The sequence below is a fragment of the Panulirus ornatus genome, chromosome 46 (genome assembly GCF_036320965.1).
Source record: "Panulirus ornatus isolate Po-2019 chromosome 46, ASM3632096v1, whole genome shotgun sequence".
NCBI lineage: Eukaryota > Metazoa > Arthropoda > Malacostraca > Decapoda > Palinuridae > Panulirus > Panulirus ornatus.
The window spans coordinates 39,397,031-39,408,174 of NC_092269.1; the positions used below are offsets into that span (position 1 = coordinate 39,397,031).

An 11,144-nucleotide genomic window follows, 5' to 3' on the forward strand; every position below is an offset into this window, starting at 1 on the left:
AAATAAAAAGAGCGTGGTTGAGAGAGCAGAAGAGGGTGTTTTGAAATGGTTTGGGCACATGGAGAGAATGAGTGAGGAAAGATTGACCAAGAGGATATATGTGTCAGAGGTGGAGGGAACGAGGAGAAGTGGGAGACCAAATTGGAGGTGGAAAGATGGAGTGAAAAAGATTTTGTGTGATCGGGGCCTGAACATGCAGGAGGGTGAAAGGAGGGCAAGGAATAGAGTGAATTGGATCGATGTGGTGTTCCGGGGTTGACGTGCTGTCAGTGGATTGAATCAGGGCATGTGAAGCGTCTGGGGTAAACCATGGAAAGCTGTGTAGGTATGTGTATTTGCGTGTGTGGACATATGTATATACATGTGTATGGGGGTGGGTTGGGCCATTTCTTTCGTCTGTTTCCTTGCGCTACCTCGCAAACGCGGGAGACAGCGACAAAGCAAAAAAAAAAAAAAAATATAATATATATATATATATATATATATATATATATATATATATATATATATATATCAAACATACAGCATTGTATTACACAACTGGAACAATAACTCACCCATAACAGAATGTCTTTATGTCCACAGAAGTCTGTAATTACTCTTTTAACCTCAGAAAGACATGAATTCAGCTTACATCCTTGTCACCTTGAATGGACTGTCTCTCCTAATAAACAAAATGCCAGCTATTTTAGGCATGACAAACTACACAGAACATTCACTTCTAACATTGGTAACATAAGCACAAAAGCAACACACCAGCTTAAAGGCCAACAAAACACTAACTAGCACTAGACCTGAACATGAAAAAGAATCCATCAACATTTTATACAAACAACTCATTTGCTACATTTTAAACTATGCCTCGCAAAAGCTGATATAACAAAGCTGTAAACTACAAAAATACTGCACTTGGACAATCATTGGCTAACAAGCTACCACAAACACACCTTCACAGTGAAACAAAAGATCCTTCCAATACAGACCTATCTCAGTATACACCACGCCCAATTCTGTACAACAGCAGTGGTCCTTTCCCTTCCAAACCACTTTTGTTAACAACCAACCTCGAAGTAGATAGAAAAAAAAAAAGTTTACCCCCTGACCAGCACTTCAGCAACCTCTACTCAGATCCCCCAACAATTACACTGACAAAAAAACATCCAAGCACTAAACCAACCTTCCAACTCAGTCTTAAACTCCAAGTCACTAGACATACGCGCATCAGAAACCATAACCACGAGTCACATTATTTGGCTTGCTTCCTGGACATCAGCCTTCACTACAACTCTATAAAGACCGTTTTAACATATCCCTTCATGCCCACAAGGCAATTATCATGAAAGAAAACATAGTGCCCTTAGTGTTCAATTGCCCTCCACTCTTTGAAGATAGACGCACGTACGAGATCACATTTCATGATCTGTGGTCCCGACCGGTGGACATGGCCAACTTTTTGAGTGCTGCAGGAGCCTCATTAGGATAGAAAGGACTCCTGGGGCAGGAAGATAAGTTAAGTGAGTGTGTTTACCCATTTGTATGATACTAGAAGGGAGTTGTACACTCGTTGGCCTCAGTCTCCCAAACACATGTATATATGTATGTACGTGAGACTACGTTTTCTATGTTACGGGTAGAGAGTTTTACAATCGTGTTGCCTTGTCTTTAAACCTTGTATACATCTATCTTGACTTCCCTAGTATTATGTCGTCTCTTAACCTTCTATATATCTACCATGTCTTTCCTGCCATGTGTATGTGTGTGTATACACACATCCAGCCTAACCTGGTATGTGTTTGCATCAATCTATTCTTCCGGTGTTTGTATACTTTTGTAGATGTACACTGAAAGGCACGTCTTGTTAGGAGTAGGGATGGATTCATCAGATGCCAGATGGGTACGAAAAATTAACTTTTCCATAAGTTCGCTTAGTGTTATGGCTTACAGGCCCATATAGAGCATGACACTGGAGTTTGCACACACTCTTTCGAAATGTTTACACATCAATATTTGTGTGTGTGTTCAAAGGTTCATTATTGTCTACTATTCTATTGAACGGAAGAGTTGAAATATGGCTTATGTCAAAAATCCACTAATCAGCAACTCGCGGTTTATGCCTCCAATAAATGTGGTCAGCAGGCATGAACGGTGCCATTTGTATTCGGGGTTGAGTCTAGTTAAACTCTGTCAACATGTTCCTTCGACTGTGTCTTAAATGGTGAGTAGTCAAACACAGACAAGATATTTGTGAAAGACACAAGTTATCTCGATATCCAGTGTGACTATGGAATCCTGTACTCGTCTTAGGAGACGTAAAAGTGCCATCTCCTTACCTAGGACTCGCTGGTCTCTGTAAGTCTACCCAACAGTGTTCTTAGATTTTTTCTTCCCACCCCCACAGTGTTTTTAAATCTTTCTCACCCCATTCCACAATGTTCTTAAATCTTTCTCACTCCACCTCATGGTGTTATAGTCTTTCTCACCCCACCCCCACGGCTAAAGAGGACCCCCCCCCCCCACCTCCCCACCTCATGTTTGTATCCCCGCTTTGGTGCCTAAGTCTCCACACAACAGCTAACATTGTCGGCTGTTAATGTACCATATCTTGTATGTTGTACAACTTATCTTCTGTAACTTCCCCTATGCTACATATTTTTTATTCTGTAACTGCCCATTAATTACACTGGCTACAGCAAGGTGTCTTATACGTAGTATAGTGATCGCCATCCATTTTCAAAGGCTACTGTGAAATTTCAGGACATGGCTTTGGTTATCAGAGGAACTAGACAATCTCAGAATAGGTACAAAACCATAGATATACAATGAAAAAGCGATATATATATACTGTGATGAATATTAAGAAATAGAGGTCACAGTAGTTACTGATGACTATTGCTAAGGGACTTTGTACTAGCTGATCATCATTACTGGAGGACGCTAATAGTGGTCATTACCGGAGAACACTATACTTAATGATCATCATTACTAGAGGGCACTAGACTTAATGATCATCATTACTAGAGGGCACTAGGCTTAATGATCATCATTGATGATATAAAACGACCAGTATATCCGGCATCTTTGCGTAAACTGCGGTGCAAGTGGTAATACTGTCAAGATGGGAATCAGTTAGTTTTGAAGTGGTCTTTAATTTTACGCACTCTATATTTGCGATCAGATACGCATAAAGTTTAACTCGATGTCCAGGAAAAAATAACGTTAATCATCAGATAATTTCTAAGCATCGAGCATTTCTTTATATCCAAGGCATCCCAAAAATTGTCAGACAAAAATTTTTGAACACAACGTTTACTACATTTTGCAACTAAATTTCTTCCATTTTCCTCTGAATTAACTTTCAAATGGCAACACCATTATATATGACTACTTGTGTTACATGGATTCAAGAAAAACGAGAAAAATTGCCTTTTGACTTTAAAACAGTTGAAATCATTCACAGAATGCCTTTAACGTCAGTCTGCCCTTACCAAGTTTCAGTAATTTTATTCGTATATCTGTAGTACTGACGTGATGTGTTGGTCTTGTTAGACATCCATGAAACCTGTTAACATTTGATTGTCTCGCGTGACCTAATCATTAGAGTAGTGTGTTTACCTTTATCCCGAAGTTCAAGGTTCAACTTTCTTAGTGCAGAATTGCAAATGATGAAATAATTCCATTATTCAAGAGGAGTCACGTTGCATATGATGTTTATTTCTGGACTTTGAAGACTTTCTATCCATTCCGGTAGGTTTAGAAATCTTACCGGCATTTTTCATTAGCTGAGCCAATAAATTCTGATCTGCAGTATGAGATTTTGACTGTCGGCTTCAACATTTAACAGAGGTGCCTTTCGAAGTATGTGTTGCAGAGCTGCATCCATAAAAGGATTAACTATATCAGTTACGACATTCACGACCTGTACAGAATCGATTCATGGCACACTGCTCCGCGATGGATGATGAAATCTCAAAGAGAACTTTTATTGTAAAAGGAAGGAACCCATTGCCGCAGCCTACCACTTCTGTTGGGGATCGTCTGTATTGAAATACGTTGTTAGCTTCTGCAGACGTAGATTAGTTTCCCATATCTGGAGTGTCTGATAAAACCCCTCAATCCTCCTTTCACTGGCAGTATTTTCAGTGAATAGCGGAATTCAGTGAACACCAATATTGATCAATTGCTTACTGGGCAGTGTCCAGTACACTGTGGCTCTACGAGGCTACAGTGAAGATCAGATACATTATCTGGATACACCTCTTCAACAGTACTTTTTTTTTTAAAGAACTGCCTGTGCACCCTGACCTTGAAGGCCTGTATTATGAGAGTACTGTACTCCGGAAACAGCAGCCTAAACTTAAAATGCCGCACCAGGGACTTGCCCCTCAGGCAACACGGCTCGGTCGCAGGCGGTCATCCGCAGCTCCAGTTCAACCAACGACCATCTTTTCCTCAGTTTTGTTCTCGTCGTATGCCATGAATTAGGTGCCGGTGGCGCCGTTGCATGTCAGACCGTTAACCTCCAAAGTTTGTTTGTTGACGAACACTTTTCAGGTAGTAGTCGTCATAGCGACCTTTTTGAGCGGAACTTTTCCCAGTGACCATTACCAAAACGGGTGGCACTATCTGGCAACTATCATCCAAGGAGGATTCATGGGCGACGACCATCGAATATTTTAAAAAAAAAAAGGTTCTCTCTTAGTTACTACGTCCTAAAGATGGTTTATCGGGGTCTAGAAAACGTACTAGACCGCAAGGACTGACTGCTGGGTTGGTCGTGAGCCGGCTGCCCCGTCCGGGACGCTAACGCGGAACTCCCTGATTTATTGGTAGCGAAGCTAACCACTCCTCCTTACGTTCCCGTGTGGTTGAAGTAATTATATGGGAGGACGAGCTTATGTAATCACTTACAGTGACTCGAATGTAACACTCGGGCACTACGCCGTAACTCTGGTGCTATGTAAAACTCCAGCTCATCCCCAGTGACATGTTATAAGGGCTACTGAGTCAATAAAACACCCTAGTGGTTTATAATGCTTCACAACACCAATATTCTATAGTATTCCCATGCTATACAGCGCTTAGGTGCTCTGCAATACCTCAAATATGATACAGCATTCAGATGCTCAGTACCCACACATACTACACGCAACATTCGGATGCTCTACAGTATCTCCCATATACTACACGCAACATTCAGGTGCTCTGCAGTACCGGATCATAACCCTGCATTAGCCAGATGATGAGAAAATAAGGTGACCTTCGTAAAGTGTCTCGTGTATTGCGCTTTGGGTTTCATTCATTCCGTCTTGTTACCGTGCTCAATACTGTACTTCAGTCTACTGTTGATGGAAGAGGAAGTTCTACATTTAAATACATATTACACTCCAGTCTTATAGAAACACTATGTCGCCACGAGAAGAGAAAATATAGTACCACATCTTGTGATATCCGGTAGCTTTACTTAGGTCAGACCTTGTAGCTTTACGTAGAAGGTCAGACCTTGTAGCTTTAGGTAGAAGGTCAAGTACTGTAGCTTCAGGTAGGTCAAGTTACGTAAATACTCTTGAATATTTCTCGTGAGGTTACGACATTATTATTATGCACTCATTCCAAATCTTCGAGCATGTATTTTGTGGAAGCAGTAGTGCCACAGCAGAGATATCCTTATTCTGAATTAAATGGAAAACATTTAATCGAGGGAGTTCACATCAAGAGACCAGAGAGTGTTGTAGAATCTGCTTTTTGTTTTTTATCGTGGTTTAACGCTGGAACTTAAAAAGTAACATACCCAAATATATTATGAAAACCTAATTCAGTCTTACTAGCTGTATAAACAGAGTTTGTGTGACACCAAACATGTACCTATTATATGTTCATTTCTGAATAACCCATTGATCCTGTTAGTAATTCATTACCTCTGATGTTAAGAATAATTTGTTCATTAACATTAACCGCATGAACTTAACGATCCATATCTCGAGCGCAGTTTTATGCTTGAGAACAACGGTACGATCCTTGTGCAACGGGGAGAAAAGAATTATATAAAACCAGATCTATTGTGGTGGCTAATGCGTACCTCTAGTGTCTGAGTGGAATATAATAGTTGATCAAAATAACTGATGTCTGTGCCTGGGACGAGTGTGCCCTTCACACACACACACACACACACACACACGCGCGCGCGCGCGCGCAAGCACACAAGCAGGCAAGTTTGTCATGGAGTGACTGGAGGATTAAGGAGTTAGGTTTACATTCGTCCAGGTCAACTTCGTGGTCTGGTGGAGGCTTTCGCAACATGTCTTGATGGCAGAGGAGGCGCTCTTAGTAAGTCGCCTTCATCCATCTCTATTGGTGTCACATTATCAAACCAAACTGGATTTTTCTGTCTCACCTTAGCAGGTACTTTTGTCAATGTTCGTATGTATATCTGTTTGATCATTTACGAAGATATGAATCCATTTTGGTTTTCATGTTTCAAATTCTTCCTGTGGAGGATTGTGCGGAACGGAGGCGAGTTCCTATCCAAATGAAGCGCACTAACATTATCCTCTCTGGCTCCTGCAGGTTGGTGGTACTACTTCTGGTTCTGGTGTGCAAGGTGGTCAGGCCAGAAGACAAGACTGATTCTAGTTTCCTGATAGCAGGCCGCTGCCCCGAGGTCATCCTAGGAGACGGCTTCGATAAGGAGAAGGTCAGTAAGTCGCGAGTTGGGAAAGTAATACACATCACCCATACCTTTTACTCATCATCGTCCATGTTCATCTCCAACATGACTTGGAATCAGAATGCTCAGAAGGGTGTATTGCTCATAGATCGTCTGCCAAAAGTCTGCAAGGTTTAAACCATTCTTTAATATAAACCTGGAGAACTCAGATCTGGGTATGAGAAGATTTTGCACACGAAATAAAAAAAAATCTCCAGTCCTCGAACATATCCCTCTAGTATCCTATCCCCATAATACCTGATACTTTTATATACTTTTTCTTGGCAAACCTCGATAACATGCATCATCATGACCCATGGCATACTTACGTCACATCTTTTCAAGGAAGCTCTTCGCAAGACATGCCACATCCACAACCACGTCTTCTTTCCACGGAAACAACCGACATTCAGCAGGTCGCTTTTATATTAAGATAGTTTTTTGCTTTGAGTCTTAAGACATGCCGCCTGTATTACAAGGAAATGATCTACTGTGATTGTAATTCTATACCGGAGTGAGGTTTGTCTGTATTCCTGGGGATAGGGGAGAAAGAGTACTGTCCACGTATTCCCTGCGGGTCGTAAAAGGCGACTAAGATGGGTGGGGGATCCTCCCCACTGGTTTTACTTATCCAAAAGAAGGAACAGGGTAGCCTCGAAGGCTCAGTCATCTGTTCTTGAAGCTACCTCACTAACGCGGAAAATGGCGAATATATATATATATATATATATATATATATATATATATATATATATATATATATATAGATAGATAGATAGATAGATAGATAGATAGATAGACATACAAACATGAACGTAATATTCCTTACTTGTTGGAACCAGAGACAACCTCGGTAGAAATCCATTATCTGCTTTCAGAACTGGTTTGTTCTGCCAGAAAAAAGCAGGTGAGCATTGTATTCAGAGCCACATGGCGGCAAAAAATATAACTGCGCGTTAAGTAACCAACAAACAATAAAGACAAACTTTACTTGTTATATTACTACTTGAAAGGAAAACTCCTGTGGCGATATTACAAAAGAGGAGACCTAATCCTGTATTATAATCCTGTGTTAGTCCACCAAGGCATAAGCTGTTCTCCATAGGCTACAAACAATGCATATACAAATATCATGTACAAGAAATAAAGGGACATTTTATCTTCTATCTTTATCTTTCTTCAGTTTGAATAAGGAAACGTAGATACGTTGCCAAAAAAAAAAAAGAAAAAATCCTAGACGCCACTTAAAGCATGAATACAGGTGTAGATAGGGGTAAATCAGCTGGTCTCTAAGTGAATCCATTGTTCTAAACAGAGCCATATATAAGTCTATATTTAGGCTAGACTACGCTAGCTAGGCTACGTACTAGTGTTCACTGGTATAATGGCAGAGCGACACTAAAGGGATGCAGATGATCATTATCATTATATTATTATCATTGTTATCATCGTCTTTATTACGGAAAATAAACACGCGCATTATTTTCCTCATTATTTTTTCTTTAATCACCTTATTAAGATATCTGTTTGTCATATCTTTCCTTTATGTTTTTGAGGAAGGTGACCTTATCAGGACCTACTGAAGTGTTACAATATGTGTGTGTCGTGTTTTGTATATTACTTTGAGTTACTCAGACCACTGCTTCGCCTCCCACGCAGTTCGCTAATATCTGGTACAGGATCGGTGGCACACCTAACTTCGAGGAGCACTCCGTCAACTGCACCGTCTACAACTACGTCAACACAGGTGAGTCTCTCTCTCTCTCTCTCTCTCTCTCTCTCTCTCTCTCTCTCTCTCTCTCTCTCTCTCTCTCTCTCTCTCTCTCTCTCATGCACAAAGTTTGTTAGTAAACTGTCCCCCCCCAACTCCTCCTGTCACCGAGAACCGCTCCCGTTTGTACCCATCAGAACTCGTACAGACAGATACAAGAGCAGTCCTGTACCTACTATTGTGAACGTCATATAAACAATCCACGAACAAGGTCGCGGCTGAGCGAGTAACGAGCTCAGTCTTCTCTTAGGCAATGTACAGTATGTCAGTTGCCATATTGCTGTAACCGTTCATCAGTCAGGTGTTCATTTTCATGTCTTGGTGTCACACATTCTCTCGTTGTTTCCTCAGAGTCCGGTTATGCAGTCAGCTCCACCGGCCTCGGAGGAATGAGTCAGAGGTCCACCAGAGCATTTCCCTCACTCAGGCCCAGCCCGGGACCGCCAGGTTCACCACAACCATCAGAGGTGAGGGATAATGGAAGGTTTGGGCGAGTGGTGAGGTGGGGGTAGACGTGGAATGGTGATGAAAGGATAGTGGAAGGTGTGTGTGTGTGTGTGTTTGTGTGTGTGTGGAATACGGACGTATGACGTTCATCCCTGGACACTACTGTCCCAGTACAGGTCACCCACACAGACGAAACTGTTATGTAACTATCACAGTCGTACATGGACAGTAGATAATGATCCATCCACAGTAAATCATGTTTATTTCGTTCTAGTTCGTTACCATTTTCAATTAAGTGTGTAGCTTATATGTTGTATTTTTGTCCCTGGGGATACGGGGAAAGAATACTTCCCTCGTATTCCCTGCGTGTCGTAGAAGGCGACTGAGAGGGAAGGGAGCGGGGGGCTGGAAATCCTCCCCTCCCGTTTTACTTTCCAAAATAAAGAACAAGAGCCAGAGCCAGGTGAACAGTTTTCCCTCAAAGGCTCTGTTATCATTTCTAGACGTTACCTCGCTCAGGCGGGAAATGGCGAAGATGTATACAGAAAATGTACTTTACTTCACAATCATACTCTAGATCCTTCACGTTATGTTTTGTAACTCTCGCGTCTGTCACAATATAGCTGTGCGTTGCCGTCACTCTAAAACCCCTCCCTCCTCCTCCTCCTCCTCCATGTAACACCATGACGTAAGTCAGTCACCTCACTTACCGTTACGTCTCAGATTTCGAAGCGGAGATGGTGGTGCTAAACACGGACTACACCACCTACGCTTGCCTCTTCACCTGCTACAACTTCAGGAAGTCTCACAAAGTCCACTTCGCGTGGATCCTCTCCAGGAACTCCACGCTGCCGAGGGAGAAGGTTCGTCATGTCTCTTTGACTCTGTGAATTCACGCAGTGACACATACATACACTATTCACAAAGTTCTGAGGTTATAGGTCAGTGAAACCCTATTTTTTTCTAACCCGTGCAATATTCCCAGCTTCCATGATGCATTAGTGCTTCAACCCACCCAGGTTCGTCAGATCATAACACTCACTTTAAAGAGTTTATAGAGTTTCTTCACTTCCCACAGGTGGCTGCATGCACGAAGGAGCTAAAGAAAGTGGAAATCACCCTATCCTCCCTGAAGGGCACCTATCAAGACGAAGGGTGTAGCCCCCTTCGGGAGTAGCAAGGTTGCTCCCCCCACAAGACGCGCCACTGGCCATCTCTATGTTCCGTGTACATTTCCTTCAGGGATGAACTTCGGTTCTGTAAGACTTCTGTTTCCCTCCTCTGTCCTTACTCAAGGTGTGCATGAGTGTCTGTGTGTGTATAAGACAGCCAGACAGGAGAGTCAACATTTGCACTCTGAAATACCCAATTATATTTTTAAAACAATATGGCACACCTTTGTATCATATCATCATGGTCATGGTAGACATGGCAACGTGTATCTTATAGCTTTCTCTCTATAGCCTGTAATGTTATAGGTCCCTATACCTATAACATGATGTTTTCTTATAGCTTCTTACATGATAGTTTCTCATAGCTTGTAACATGATGTTTTCTGAATATCTCTGTATGTCTGACGTGGAAAAAAAATATAAATGTATAATCAACAGAAGAAATCTTTATAGTGTTTGTTGCCACTGAGGAGGGTCAGTGTGTTGTTCTAATTCCACTGAGGAGGGTCAGTGTGTTGTTCTAATTCGACTGAGGAAGTTCAGTGTGATATTCTAATTCCGCTGAGGAGGTTCAGTGCAGTGCTCAGAGCCACTACAGAAGGTCAGCATCATGTCAAAGGTCAGTGTGGTGCAGTGAGACAGGAGGGTCAGTGTAACGTATACAGCCACTGGATATAACCACACTGGTGCTCACTGGGAGTGGACAGTGTCCATCTGGTACCCAGCGACAAGGAGCTTTTCAATACCATGTTGTGTTATGGTAATTTCCCCGCCATGCTACTCTAAAACGAATAACTACATAACGCAAATATTACATATGCAGTTTCCTAAGAGAAAACCGGTGTGCCATAATGCATCACTAGTCATGTGAATGTTCAGGAAATGTGGCAACTTCGCTAAAGAGAGAGAGAGAAAGCCTTCCCTACATTTTCACCCACAAATCCGTCCATTAAACTGTTTTGTACAAACTTACTCTGCTCTTTATAGTATACCTTTTGGAAAGCAGTTTATATTATACCTTGTGGAGATCATTACCTGTTGTCATATTCGT

At 41.8% G+C, this 11,144-nt stretch overlaps 1 pseudogene; it reads left to right on the plus strand.

The window, feature by feature from the left end:
- Positions 1 to 2,215: 2,215 nt before the first annotated feature.
- Positions 2,216 to 11,065, plus strand: LOC139763268 (crustacyanin-A1 subunit-like; annotated as a pseudogene).
- The last annotated feature ends 79 nt before the right edge of the window (positions 11,066 to 11,144 follow it).